Consider the following 14,344-nt stretch of genomic DNA (forward strand, 5'->3'; position numbering starts at 1 on the left):
ACACGGCGGTCCACCTGCCGGGGGAATCCAACCTGGAGGCAGACAGGCTCAGCAGACTGGGAGCCGTCAACTACGAGTGGCAGTTGAACAACCTAGTGCTTCAGGAGATATTTCACAAATCGGGCCACCCTCAGTTGGAACTCTTTGCTTCCCGGGGCAACAAGAAATGCCAACTGTTCACCTCTTTGTCGATCTAGAAAAGTAGGCACCCCTCGATCACGATGTTATGTATCATGTTGGCCGAAGACCAACCGTCTCATGCATTCAGTACTAAAGATATATAACCATAAGCTTGACCAAAGTGCAGCCATTTTAAGGTGACTGAAATCGCCATTTTGTTTTCTCTAAACGTTTGCTTTTTGCTTTCTGTTAAACTGCTTCGCTGAAAGAATATTCTGTTTTGCTAGTGCACAATGCAAGGCCGAGGGAGACATGTTGAACCATAACGTAGTAACCAGATAGAAATGCCCGGTCTCCTCCCGCGCGCTATCCTTGAAAGAGAGCAGCGAGGCATCCTAATCAGCTCACAGGTGCCTGCAAGTCTCGAAAACACAGTAGTAATACTAGAAGCGAACATTAAATGGCATGAATTATGCTCTTCTTTGCGGCCCCCCTTCCCTGAGCCCTGTAGAGTCCTGGAGAGCGAGTCGACCCCCAGGATCCAAATAGAAACTAGGAGATAGGAAGGCCTGGAATGTGTCTCTTCCCCCGCACGCAGCTTGCTAGAGAGAACAGAAGCATTATGTTCTCTTGAACAAAGACTTATGTCTGTGGTCTTACAAAATTGCAATCGTTGCTAAAACGAATGTTTAAGGTGTCATAAAAAAAGTACGAGAGGCGGTATTAAATGTAACACTACTGATCACAAGATGCTTGTTTTGTATATATCTAACTGATGTATGTTTTTCGCTCTCTTGCGTCTCCCGAGGTCTGATAGACACACGTCGTAGGGCGTGAGACCAGTTGGCCAACTGAATTTACTTTGCTTTGCAATAACCCTAGATTTTGGGAATACAACCTTATGTCTGGCGTATCAGTTCGTGTGTGGTGATTGTGCCTTGTTTCCTCACGCGAGGGTCCCCCAGGGGCCCCTTCATCTTGGCAGGGTCAGGGCCTGAGATCCCTGGGCAATGCGTTTCAGATCAGGTGGGACGGAATGACAGCATACGCCTTTCCACCCACTTCCCTGGGTGAAATGCAAGATCAAGGAGTCTCGCCTCCTCAGCATCAACCTGATGGCTCCATGGTGGCCAGCAAGGCCATGTTTTTCGGAGCTGCTCAGCCTCTCAGAGAGGCCTCCCATTCGCCTGCCGACGGGTCCAGCACATCTTCTGGCGCAGCAGGGGGGCAGGGTCGTGCACCCCGCACCAGAGAAATTAGCCCTCACAGTGTGGTTCCTGAACAAGTCATGCTAGGACATCTCAGCCTCTCTAAAGCTAATCTAGAGATCATACAGGGAGCCAGGAGCAAATCTACCAGGATCAGTATAAGAGCAAGTGGGGCAGGTTCTGCCATTGGGCAGACTCTAAGGGCATTAACCCTCTGGCATGTTCCCTTTTTTGGCACGTCTGGCCCATTCAGGCGTGCAGGTGGACACTTGCCGCACTTTCCTCGCAGCCATTGGGGCTTACAGAAAGGAGAGCTTTTATTCCTCCAACCCGATTGTCAAGAACATTTTGACGGGTCTCACCAGCCTATACCCACCCATCAAGAAGCCACAACATAATCTTGGGTGCCCTGGCGCACAAACCATTCAAACCAATGTCGCCCGCAGACATCAGGCTGATCACCATTAAGACTGCCTTGTTAGTCGGCCTCAACTCGGCTTGCAGAATCAGCGAAATTCAGGCGCTGGTCGCCTCGGAGCCACACACTGTTTAACAAGGACAAGGTAGACCTACAGAAGCACCCAACGTTCCTTCCTAAGGTGCCTTCCACATTCCATCTGAATGAGGAAATTGTGCTGGCCATGTTTTTTGCTGAGCCGAAAGACGAGGCTTCGACTTCAGGCGTGCACTGAAATTCTACTTGGACAGGACGAAGAGATTCTGCAAGTCAGACGCTCTATTCATCACCTTTGGTGGTTCAAGACCGGCATATCATGCATCCAAGACCTCCATAGCCCAGTGGATGGTCTCGGCCATCAAAGAAGTCTATGAGGGACAGCATTAGCCATCCCCGGCCAACATGCATGTCCACGCAGTCAGAGCCAAGGAAACTGCCATCACTTTGCAACAGCATGTCCCCTGGCAAGTCATAAATTGGACGGCAACATGGGCCACCCCTTCGGCTTTCTGCAAGCACTACTGTTTGGATGGCGGCTCTAGATCAGACACAGCTTTCAGCCAGGCTTTTCTTAGGAACCTGTTTGCTTATGGAAGGTCTCCTATCCACTCTGCGGCTACATTCAGTTGTAATTGCCCATGCAGTATGGAGGAAAGGTGATGGGACCTAAGAGTAATTATAAGTTACTCACCGTAGTGACCAACATACTCTTAGTCCTTAGTCCCCTTTCCTCCATACGTCCCACCAGCCTCCCCCCTAATAAAACTGGTGTCATTAGGCAATGTTAAGTCTATTGTTGACGCGTTTATGGGGACTGAGATGTGGTGCCGGAGGGCGGAGTCAGGGCAGCACATGCTCCCAGGGCTGCACCCTCGCGTGCCTCTAAATTTAAAGGGGAAGAATGTTTTTCTGGTGAAAAAAGTTCCGTCTTCCGTCTCCCGCAAGGTACACCCATGCAGTATGGAGGAAAGGGGACTAAGGACTAAGAGTATGTTAGTCACTACAGTGACTACTTAGTTATTACTTCTGCAGGCTCTAGTATCACATCTTTCTTTTAAGAAGCTTCTGATTTGATTGGCATATGCTTTGTTTATACTATTATATACTCAGAATACTTAACCATCCTTTACGTTTGTATAAAGGAATGAGAAGCTGGCCCTCATTGGATATAGCTAAGCAGTCACACGGCCATCCACCAATCACATTCAAGACCTCTACATCTACATCTAACTGCATCATCATAGATCAGCACTTCAAATGTACTGTTAATCACTTTGAGTACAAGTGTCATATCATTGGAAAGCACCTTCTACAAGAAATACTGTACAAGTCTCCAAGATTTCTACTTGCAGATGCATGCATATGGATATGCATGAACACAAACTACAGGTATGCATATTTTCTGTATAGTACATGTACAATTGTTATACATTCATATAAACAGATTAACTGACTTTTAGCTTGTATAACCTATAAAATGAGTTACTGTCATTTTTCTCAGCTCCTATAATCAACTGTCACTTCCAAATATATCTGCTATTTAATTTCATTTTACACACACATTTGCAAAGCATGTTGAACTAACATATTAAAAGTAAAATAAAAAGAGTTCACATAGTCAAACAAAATTGCATGCACACACTATGTTCAAATATCAAACAACAATACTTGTACAAAAACATAAAAATCAATGTCTAAATTAACATCAGTGCTATATACAAACAAACTTCCTAATTTGTTTCCTTTACAATTGCAGTGAAGACCACTCTCCTGAAAAACAGCAGCAGAATTTGAAGTACAAACAACAACTAAGAAGAAACCTGCTCATTCCACAGAAAAAGTAAGGTAAATACCAACATAATATTTGTACTATTATTCAAACATATTGTTAGGTTAATTCATGCTATTTCTGCACCTAAAAACAGAGATTGTGCACCATTCTGTCCACAAATCCCCATTTGTTAAACAGAGATTTACAGGCAGAATGGCACACAAATTCCCATTTTTCGGCGCACAAATGACAGCCCCTAGAATTTTGATATTATAGAACAAACAACTGTTTTAATTGTATACCATTAGATTTACTATTTGTACTTCTCCACACCACTAGCTTACTTTCTACTGTCATTTGAACCCGAGTTTAGTAGCACATAAATTCAAGAATACCCATCCCAACTAGTTGTAGTTGCCCAATGCACAATCACACACCATCACATACATCTTTATCATCATACTCAGACACTCATGCACACAGCACACATACACTGCAGAACACTCCAACCCATACCTTCTTTATTTTTTTCAACAGACCCTAAAGAATGCCTACCAAAAATCAAGTCCGTAGAAAGCAACGCAGAAGTAGAGCAAATGAAAATAGAAGTGTCCAAAATAAGCATCCATCTCTAGCAGAATTTGTAAAAAAAGCTCAAACAAAACAGCTAATCCAGTCATTTAGCGAAACAAAACAAGCTTCAAGTACAGAAACTTTGTCTCCTCTATCAAAATGTAAAACGAAACAGAAAACAATTAACAAGAATTCAGCTACCACTACTGATAAAACTGCTCCTATAAATCTTGATATAGTGCCAAGTAAGAATACCAAAAAAAGTATTTTAGCAAAAATGTTCCGCCACACAGTCCTTCAAAATCTTAACCTTAAACCCTACTGTAGGAAATTAATCTTAGAAGCTTTGATAGACAGTGCAATCCTTCTCAAAAGAAAGTTATTTATTTTAGTGTTAAACAAAATGAAACCACTAACAAAATATCTGTGGAGGTGAGTGGAGTCACACTACAAGCACAGAACCATATTTTAATGAAGAAGCATACAAACAAAAGCAAACAAATACAATTGCCATACATAGCAGTGGACGAGGTTATGAAAAAGTTAATAATACCATAATGGAACAAGAAATACTGCTTACAAAAATATCCCCAGAAAACTTTGAATTATCTCTCCATTCAACTGAATCAGAACATCTAGTATACAAATGGCCATGCACGTCAATGTGTAACATTCCCAAAAAATCTTTGAAGTCTTTATGCCAATTCCTTAATCAGTATGTGAAAGGCAAAGACAAAATCAAAATGAAACTACTGCAAAATATGGATACCTGTCCAGTGCGCAAGTACATAGGACTACAAGGACATTCATTGGCCTGCATTTCAGGACCTACTTGCAAAACCACCTTTCTATCAAAATGATATCAACACATCATTCAACTATAAGAAATCTAGTCTATAAACTGTACTATGATACAAGTCCTGCTTTAGCACTAGCAAATTTAAATAACATTCTTCTACATGGTAGAGCAAAGGACCTACTTGAAGAAATCGACTATATCCAGAAAAAATATTTTGGAAGTGAAAGCCACTTATAGAATGAAATAGCTTTAAAACAAATTAGCAACAATTCTATGCATGGCAACCTTCTACAACACACATACAAAAAAGAAATACTGAAATTTAAAAGTACATCTGCTGAAGTACCAAACCATGTGTGTGTATGTTTCTGCAGAACTTTTTATAAAAGGAACACAAAAACTGTAGACCTAACATACAAAATATAAGACAATGAAGATTCTAAATGGTTTGAATTAGCTCTCTACCTTATAGCAGAAAACAAATACAAAATAACTGACCCTTTTATACTTTGCAGTTACTGCACTACAAAACTTGACAACAACCAAACTCCTTCACGTGCTATCACAAATCATTTGGAATTATTTCCACTACCAAAACCCCTACAACAACTCAATTTATATGAGAGTATCATAATTCAAACAGTGCACCCCTTTCAAGCAATAATACGCCTTCAACCAAAAACAGCAAAATTACCTCCCTCTGAATTAGTGAAAGGCATTTGTGGAAAAGTAGTGTATTTACCATTAGATCCAAAACAAAATGTGCACATTCTGGGAGTGCAACGTCGAATGGAGCAATCTTTAATTATCTTAGTAAATGGTGTACCTACAAAAGATAAAAAAAATGTTGGCAACAACTGGTAGATTTATATAAAGTTAGACAAGCCTTGCAATATCTAAAAGACAATAATGAATACTACAAAGAAATTAATATTGAAGAAAACTTGAAAGAAACCACTGAAATAATTCAAGAGTCACCAGAAGCTGGTCAATTTGAGCTTCTAGATCCTGCTACAGTATCCAATACTTTAGACCATTATACAATTCATCCATTGCACTCTAATGACACCGTAGAAGATGCACTAAAAACGTACCAAATGCGACAAACAAAAGGATCACCAATCAGCATATGGGAAAAAAGTATAGAAGCACGTGCTTTTCCTCTACTCTATCCTACTGGCAAAGGAGGAAGGTATGATGATAGACCTATTCAAATAACAGCATCAGAATACCGCTCGTTACGGATGTATTCTGAAGATCCCAGATTTAGACAAAATGTGGAATACATATTCCAAGTACTCTTTGAAAGTGAACTAGTAACTCTATGTTACGGAGTTGCACACACATTAAAATCAGGAACCCACTTTCAAAATATGTCAGCTATACAATTATTACAAAAAGTGCAACAAAAGGATGAGGTTTTACAATCAAGTATTACAAATCTATTAGCAAACCTGCGTGGTACTAAAGAGTACTGGTTCCTACGTCATGGAGATGTATGTTGTATGATAAGAAACCTTAGCCCACGCACTTGGTTTGTTACATTAAGTTGTGCAGAATATGCATTGGAAGATTTCCATGATCTCCTACGCATATCAAACAAAAACAAAACAAACATAGATGTACTAACACCTGGAGAACTTTGTTCTCTAGATCCTGTTAATGTTTCAAGATATTTTCACCATCGCTTCATTGCTATGCTACACTTTATTTGTAATAAAACTGTTCCTCCCCTCGGAAAAGTGCAACACTTCTTTTGGAGAAAATAATACCAAGCCAGAGGAGCACCACATATCCACATGCTTTTATGGATTAAAGATGCTCCTAAATTTTGTCAAGACAATGATGCCACTTGGTACAGTTTATCGAAAAATATGTCACTTGTGAAATTCCATCGGAAGCAACAAATAGTGATCTTCATGCACACATTTTACAATTTCAAAGACACAAATGTGGCAAATATTGTCGTTACAAAAACAAAAACAAAGGGAAATACTACATCAAATGCCGCTTTGGTTTCCCTAGACCAGTTACAAAAGCAGGTCAAGTAAACAACTTCATGTCTTCAGTAGACATAGTGGTAAAGGTAAATCACCTAAAAATACATATTACATAAAAAGAACAGACGAAGAAAAATATATCAATGATTACAATACAATGATTGCCCATTTATGGAATGCAAACATAGATGTGCAGTACATTGCAGACAATTCCACTGCAGTTGCACAATATGTTACAGCATACTTAACCAAAGCAGAACAAACAGAGCTCCAAGACCTCTGGAATGACCTGTCATCAGACAAAACACTGTCTCAGAAATTATACAGCTTGGGCATAAAAATGCTCTCCCATAGAGAATGTGGCTCCTATGAAGCAGCAGATTGTTTAACCAGTGCTGCTTTGTATGGAAATTCTGAAAATATAGTATGGCTAAGTCTTGGTCCTGCTAAATCTAGAAAAAGAGTTCTGAAATCATACGACGATATAGAAACATTAGCCAAACATGATCCCAACAGCCAAGACATTTTAAAAAACAATTTGCTCGACACATACTACCCAAACAGAAGTACCACTTCAGAAACCATGTGTACCACATAGCCCAAAACTTCACATACAAAAATAATATTAAACCCGATGAAAAAAAAGGTAGATACAGAGTATCAAATTGTGAAGGCAGCTTAGTAAAACTCACCAAACCAAATTTAATTAATCATATCAAATTGTCATTGAAGACTCCTCAACATAAAGAACTATATTACATGTCCCTGCTACAACTCTTTAAACCATGGAGAAAAGAAGAAGAAATACTAGATAACTATGACTCCTACGAAAACGCTTTCAAAGCAAATGAAAGCACTATAACCGATGTAAACTTTACACAGTACAAAACAATGTTGCACAATGAACAGCAACACAAAGAAGAACTCCAGGCCCAACTAGATAAGGGCACTCCTGACAGTAGTCAACCTTCTGTAACAGGAAGCCAAGAATCACTGGGAGAGCCACTAATAACAAATGAGGCAGAATTAGCTATGACGGAAGTAGAAAACACAGTGGGCCTCATTACACGGTAGGCGGTAAAAATCGGAATTTTACGGCATGGCGCCATTAGCGTGTCCGCCCTCGCAAGAGGCCGCTAATAGCGTCCCATCACGAGTACGCAGACACGAGCATAGCGCCATGCCGTAAATGACCGTTCCGCCCTGCCGCTAAATACCCCAAAAAGCCCCTTACCGGCGCCCGCAAAACCGCCGATAGCGCCTCCGCCCTCCCGCTACCCGTAAATAGCGGACACCGCCATTACCGCACACCGTTAAAAAGCGGAACCGGAAATTACGTCGTCACACAGGAACGGGAAAGAGCACAGCGGCCATCTTCAAAAACACAATCCATTGCCATCCTCTGCATCCAGGACATATATCCAGGCAACTCCGACCAGGAACCATACCGGGTAGTTCGAGGATGCCGAAGGCGCTTAAAAAAACTGCTGATCGCCAGCGCAAAGAAAAGTTCACTAATGAGGAACTAATGATGCTGACCACCACACTTGCTGCAAATGCAGGAGTAGTATTTGTGAACGATATGCGGCGGGAGGCCCTCCTTAAGAAGAAGGCCATCTGGGCCGAAGTCGCGCTAAAAGTCAGTGCGGTGGGCACCACCACCCGGAGTGTCAGGGAATGCCGCAAAAGGTGGGACGACCTCCGGGTGCGTGTGCGCAACATTTTATCTGTGAACCGCAACATGGCAATGGCCACAGGAGGTGGCGCAGAGTCCCCCTTGAAGATGAAGGAGTGGGAGGAGATATGTGCCTCCACAATAGGAGTCGAGTCGATAGAGGGGGTCGGCGATATGGAGCATGGCGTGGCCGTTTCATCGGATGGAGGTGAGTGTATGCACCCAAAAATGCGCAGTGAAGGGTGAGGGGTCCCACAATCATGTGTCCATATGAATGCCGTGGATCCAGCCACAAACAGACATGCATGCATCATCACATACCCACCAACACATGGCCAATCATGCATGAGCCAGCCAACATCCCCATTCCATGCCTCCACAATGATGACCCCAAAATGCATCAAACTGCATGACGTATACATCTGCCATAATGCAGGTAGACCCATAGATGATGATTTACCCTTCTTATCACCCCTGCAGGATTACACACGGAAAATGAGGAGCCACGCACGTCAGCACCCACTCCCACACCCATGAAAAAAGCCAGGAGGGATGCCACCGGGGACCACGCAACATCCTCTAGGGGACCCAAGAGTAGTGACCGGGACAAAGGCAGCAGGAGCAGCAGTGCCACGCAGCCAGAGGCCATGCCTGCCGCTGTTGTGGTAACCACGGGAGTGTGTCTCCCATCAATTGAAGGCAGCATGGAGGGAGTGCACTCTGCTGCCACCAGCTCTACGGGTGAGGCAGCAGCCACTGGGCCACTTTCCGATGCGGAGGAAGCACCGGTGAATGAGGATCTGAGTCAGAGCCCCATCCCCACACGCCACTTACTCGCATCCCCAATGTTTTCACCAGGTCCGTTCAGCCAAGGCGGATCGCCCGCCCACACACATGATGTGTCATGGAGCCCCCTGGAACCTACGCGTGATGCCAGTGCTATTGATCCAGGCGCATCAGCCATTCCACCGGCAGACAACGAGGAACTTGACCTATCAGCCATCTACCAGAGGCAGACCGAAATGGCTGGTCTGGTAGGTCAACATGTGGCAGAGACAGGGCACCTGAGGGAGGACATTGGTGCATTCGCACGCCAGACGAGGGAGGCCATGGAGGCATGCACCAACCGCATATGCAATGAGATGGGGCAACTCAGGCAGGCCATGATCCGCATTGCGGAGGCGATTGAGCGCAGATGTCCACTCCCTACCCAGGAGGAAACAGGCCCAGCCTCCTCTGGGAGTTCGCGGCAGACAAGCCCCCTACCCCGCTCTATGCGCAACCTCAGGCGCACACCATCGCAAAAGCCCGAAGAAGGAGCGAACAAATAGGGCCAACAAGGAATATCGGCCACCTTTGTTCCTGATGCTATTCCTGATTCCGATGCTGACGCGGATCCTGTCCCGCCATGCCATCGCCTCTTGCATGTCCGGGCTGGGCATTTCGACAATACTCATCCACATCCACATCATGCTCATCTGGTGTTTGCATGGTGCCATGGGCACATTCTATCAGATGCACATTTAGTTGTGCCTTACACATACCATGGTCATCTTCGCCTTGATTCCGGGGGTTTGTTGGCTGCCCTTGTGGTGTTTCTGGGTGCCCCGGTGGTGCTTGCTGCGCAGGTCTCGGCCTCCTCCTCCTACTCCTACGTCTCTTCGGTGCTGCCTGTTGTTGTTGGTGCTGCACTGCAGTCATGTACGCAGGCCTATGTCATGCTGCTGGTGTTGGGACCATCTTGCTGTGGGAAGGGGTGTGGGAAGGGGTGTGGTGTGCTCTTTAGTGCTGGCTGTCTCCATTGACTCCACCTGTGCTGGTTGTGTCCACCTGGGGCAGATGGGAACACTGCTCAGGACTCTTAACGTGTGGTTTTCGATGCTGTTATTAGCGCCATGCCGGTACATGCTTTTTGGGTCTTTGGGATGCCGGTATTGCCGTGTACGCATGGGTTGTGATTGCGTGCTATTTGCGCCATGGCGCTGTTTACGGTGTGGGGGTCGCGCGCAAGCGGCCACGCCGCTATTGGTGGCGCCGTACTTTACGGGTCCACTAATAGTGGTGGGTCCGGGTCGTGATCGGCTTGGGAAAATACCGTTACCGGTATTTCGTTACCGGTAACGGTATTCCCTTACCGCCTACCGTGTAATGAGGCCCAATGTGTCAGTATAAAGATAAAGAAGACTTAACTATACTACAATCAAACTAAACAATGAGCAACGTAGCATTTTTCAAGAAGTAACAAAAGAAATTGCACATGGTGTACAACATGAAAACAAAGAATGCACCTGCCAAAATTAAAAACGTATACTACTGTACGTCAGTGGTGAAGCTGGTTCTGGCAAAACATTCTTAATCAAAATCATAAGTAAATTCCTTCAACAATTGACAAACAACAAAATGTCAGCTGTTGTCACTGCCCCCACAGGTTTAGCTGCCTACAACATGGGCGGTGTCACTTTACACCGATTACTACTCCTGCCATTAGAACACCAAAACAAATTAGACTATTACAAATGTTCTATAGAAGCTGCATTGGAATACGCAGAGTATTAAAACAAATGAAAATGCTACTAATAGATGAAGTGAGCATGGTCTCCAACCTAATGTTGGCTTTGATTCACCTCAGATTACAAGAAGTACTCCAAACAAACTACGAAGAGCTCTTTGGAGGAAAACACATTATTGTTTTCGGAGATCTTCTTCAATTGACACCAGTGAAAGGTGAGCCTATTTTTAAAACCTTATGACACAAACTCTGCCGTAAAACTGTTGGCAGCATAGGAAATGTCAACCTTTGGCGACATTTCCAATACAGAGAATCAACAGAAAACATGCGGCAATCTGCAGATCTCACTTATGCCAACATCTTAAAAAGTATTAGTGTTGGTATACTATCTCAAGAAGCACAAGTAATATTGAAAACCCAGCACATTCATACACTTTATGGAGATAATGCATGTGCTACGGATGTTATGGAACAATTAGCCCACAAAAAAGTCAATTGTATGGCCTTAATGCCAACTCTTGCAAGCTGTTTCAAATTCAATGAAACAATGTTAAAAAAAGAAATGCAACCAATAATTGAAATTAGCGCCACAGACAAACTAGACATACATGGTATGACACTACCCATGTGTGAACAAGCCACAACAAGACTAAATAGTTTAGAAAATTCAATCTCCAACACAGCTGGATTGGAAAAAATATTAAAATGATCCTTAAATTGCAGATTAATGCTTAAACGTAACCTTGACGTGGATCAAGGACTAGTTAATGGAGCACTGGGTACAGTTGTTGGCTTTCAAACATACCCACGTGACAACAACATTCAGTTTGTCAATATTCTCTTTGACAAACTTTCAGAAGTGAAAAGGATAGGATGTTCAACAGCTCGATTCCTTCTCTTCAAAGACATGTATGTACGCAGAGAACAATTTTCTCTAACTCTTGCATACGCAGTCACCATTCATAAATCACACGGTCTTACCCCAGACAAAGCATGATAGACATTGGTAACAACACCTTTAAAGAAGACATGAGCTACGTAGCACTATCACGCTTATGTACACTTGACGGTCTATTTCTAATCAACTTTGATGCAAGTAAAGTAAACGCTGATATTCCTTGCATTTTAGAATACAATACACTTCGTTCACTATACACCCCCATCTAAAAACATATCCTGTTCCACAAAAAGTAAAATGTTCTAAAAGAAAACTAAATCAAACAGAAATGCAACAGGATGTAACTGAAAATCCTCCAAAGAGAGTAAAAAAAACTAATACTTCATCAAATACCACAAACAAAAAAGAAACTATTAGGGAAAGTAAACCAGGTACTTCTTCAAAAAAGGAAGACAAACTCAATAAAAAGCACTCAGATACAGAACTACCTGGTCCATTTAAACTTTCAAATGTAATTGGTGTAAGTTGCTACGTAAATGTAGCAATAAATATTCTATTTCAATTACCACCAATTGTTGACAACATTTACTTACACAGTACAGACCAATTGTGTTTGCAAATGTTAGTACTTCATAGAAACGCAACAAACAATCCTGACAACACGTATAGTGTTTATGGAATAAGACAACAATTGGACTACTGTGCTGGAATGGTGAAATGCACTATAAACACACAGGAAGATCCCCAAGTATTTCTAATGTACTTACTACAAGTACTGGAAAACAAAAACATGCCTATAAATGAAATCTTCCAGATTTCATACATGTGGAAACATACATGCACTCCCTGCAACAATGTGAAATTAGAACAAATCCCCAATGAGCGCTTCATGTATGTATCAATACCTAATTGTGAACCCGTTCCATTTCAGCAACTTGTACAAAATGCAAACCATGGTAGATTATGTACTACCTGAAATTCGGATAATCGCTCCACCTTACTAATACAAACACATAGTAAATATGTAATAATAATGCTTCTACGTTACAATGCAGATGGTACCAAAAACAACTGCAAGCTGACTGGATTCACACATGGTCAAGTATCACTTGGTAAGAAAACCTTCACAACAATAGGTATAATCTACCACACAGGAGCTACAACCAATGCAGGTCACTACACTGCATATATCTAAAAAAATGTGGATTGTTTCGAATGTAATGATAGTACCATTACTCTAAAGGAGACATTACCTGCACATCTTACAAACGCTTATTTAATCTTCTTAAAACCAAACTTTATTAACTAAACTGTACTTAAACATTAACAAAACTTCTATTAAAAAACTATAAACTGTTAAAATATGCTAACAGCTATCTAACTTCCCCAAGATTCTACAACAACTAAACAGATAAATGAATACCACTAAATTATATCATAAAATAGAGAGTTAGAATATGCCAACAGGTATCTCACTGCCCCAAGATTCTACAACAACTAAACAGATAAATCAATACCACTTCATTATAACATAAAATAGACAGTTACAATATGTCAACAGATATCTAACTGCTCCAAAAATCTGCAACACGCCAACATATAGAACATTAGCCAGAAACAACAAGTGAACACTGAAAACAAACAAACAAATAGACTGTAGCATACAAAAAAAGGTTTTTTTTTATCCAACATGGATTTTTTTTTATCCACAGACCCAATGATTTTAGCAACAAACACAGAAACTGAGCAAATTGCACAGTACACTGGTTTGTAATCTACTAAATATGAGGGTAAAAAATAAATGTTGATTATTCCATGTTGTAAGTCATTACAAAATACCAATACTAACATGATCTTTTCTTTTATCACAGAAATTACCAAGGAATACATGTACTCCAGTTACTAAACCAAACAGTAAGTATATTATAATAAGTATAACCTCACAGCAAACCACACCCATAGTGACTAATAACTTCAGTGTTTATAAATTTGATCTTGTCCATGAACCCAAGACTGGATAAGCCACTATGGGTGTGCTATGCTGCAGTGTTTGTGGCCCGGGCATAGAGTCTTGGGTGCATGGCCATACAGCCATGCTCCAAAGACTCTATGCCCTGGCCACAACCACCACAGCATATCACACCCATAGAGTCAAACATTTTAACTATGCCATATGGGCCCTTTAAAGTCTGCGAACATGACGAGTGTTCTTAGAACAGTTTCAATTTGCCTGCGAACAGTAGGGACAGGCCTAGCGTCCTCAGGACACACCTATTTCGTTCATTTATGAACATCCCAGGACACTTGATGCGGTCTTGGAACAGTTCCAACTTG

The sequence above is a fragment of the Ambystoma mexicanum genome, chromosome 2q (assembly GCF_040938575.1).
Source record: "Ambystoma mexicanum isolate Mex_15411 chromosome 2q, UKY_AmexF1_1, whole genome shotgun sequence".
Taxonomy (NCBI): domain Eukaryota; kingdom Metazoa; phylum Chordata; class Amphibia; order Caudata; family Ambystomatidae; genus Ambystoma; species Ambystoma mexicanum.